Here is a 2,000-nt window from a genome sequence, read left to right as displayed (position 1 = left end):
TTTGTCTTCTTGACTAATAGAGAACTCGATTCTGGAAATCTTCTGATAATTCTTAGTCAAACAAAAATAGGCTCTTTAAGGAAGTATCTTTGTCCCTGCCCCCTATCTACAACAGATGGAGTGCCTCTCAAATTGTTCTTAATCTTCAGGAATTTAATAATCAATTTTAATTTCCTTCACATTAATAACTCTCATTAAAGGCAAATTAAATGTTTATTGGGGAACCTTAAAGCTTTGCTTTACTTGTTACTTTCTGCCATCTTTTCAACTATGTTCCAAGTGTGTGAAAGCTGGGAATTATGTAGGCAAGTCGCTCTTTTTAGACATGCAATTTTGAAATAAAGGAAATGGAAAACAGAAACCCCATATTAATCTGGCAGCTTGGGAGTTGGGTGTTAATGTGATTTCTCATTTATCCTCACAGGACACAACTTTCACTGTATCAGCTGCTTTGTTTCTTCAGCCATGTACAATATGCTAATGTTACACGAGATTGTGTGAAATGCACATAAAGTCATAAAACTCTAGGATTAGAAGAGTCAAAGAGATCTCTAAAGAAAAAACAAGCCTATTCCCTTCCCTCTTCCCCCATCTCCAGGCAAGAAAACCGAGCAAACCATCCCTGATCTATCCTAATCTGAAAAGCCTCCTTCAGAAGAAACTTCTACCACCTCCCTTGGAATTTCATTTTAGCATGGCAGAGCTTTAGTGAGGAAGCCAGCCCTTCTGGTTTCATTCCTCTTGCTGCTTTACAAATCCCACTTTCTTTTGCTCTTAGTGGCAATGGGGAAAGATTTTCCTCTGTCCTCTACACTATTATCTTCTCGAGTCACCAAGTTCTGCTTTGAAAAGTAAATTCATAAGAATAGTTGGAATTTGCATAGTACTTTGAGAGGCAACTGAGTATAGTAGATTGAGAGCTGGTCCTAGAGTCAGGAAGATCTGGGTTCAAGTGCTGCCTTTTATACCTACTGACTATGTGACCCTGGGCAACTTCACCTGTGGTGCTCCAGGTAGCTCTGAGACAACAAACTGCAGAACAGTGACTGATAAGCTACTCCCCGGAATAAAATCACAGGTGTGTTTAAAAAAGAAGAAAACAAAAAACATGTATATGTATACATTCATATATAAATATATAATTTTTACATATACATGTATATGTATATGTGTATGTATATGATATAGTACGCCTATCATATATGCATTGGTATAAAATCCTTATGTTATTGATAATGGCTAAGCACAAAGCATGAATTGTAGCTTCTAAAAAGGAATTTTAAAAATGCATAAATGAAATTCAAGATAAGAAAAGTCACTTTCTAAGAAAAAAATTTTGAATCATAGGATTCACACATGCATATATGCACATGAGTGTATACATACAAACATATACGTACACACACATGCGTGCCTAAATACACGTGATGGTATCCTGGAAGAGCTCATCCAGTTATCAGAGTTAATTGTTCCAATTGTTAAATTTTGTGAGCATTTACACTTCAGAAATAGGCAAACTACTGAGCAGGGCTTACTTTATTGATTTATTGACTGTCTAGGCTTAAGAAAGTGTTAATAATGCACATTAAACTGAAAAATATGTCCTCTGTGTATGTATACACATATGAGAGCCAGTTGTTAAACTTTGTATACATATACATACAGAATATTTCAGAAGACTAAGGAAAGTTTTAAGCAATAGCTTAAAGACTTCCGAGGTGTATATACTGGCCATGTGACCTGGGCCAAATTTCTTAACTTTTTAATGCCATAGACAATTCTTTAAGGCAATTAGCTATAGAGAAAGAGCCCACCTGCATAAGTAAAGGGAACTTCCTCCTCTGGGAGTTCCTTATATCAATGAAATCACAGGTCTACACCATATCCACATTTCAAGATGGATGGATGGATGAGGGGGAGGGAGGGAGAGAGAGAGCAAAGAGAGGAGGTGATGAAGAAGAAGAAGAAGAAGAAGAAGAAGAAGAAGAAGAAGAAGAAGA

Source organism: Vombatus ursinus, unplaced genomic scaffold (genome assembly GCF_900497805.2).
Source record: "Vombatus ursinus unplaced genomic scaffold, bare-nosed wombat genome assembly UNPS02014769.1, whole genome shotgun sequence".
Lineage (NCBI taxonomy): Eukaryota > Metazoa > Chordata > Mammalia > Diprotodontia > Vombatidae > Vombatus > Vombatus ursinus.
This window is presented reverse-complemented; position numbering follows the sequence as displayed.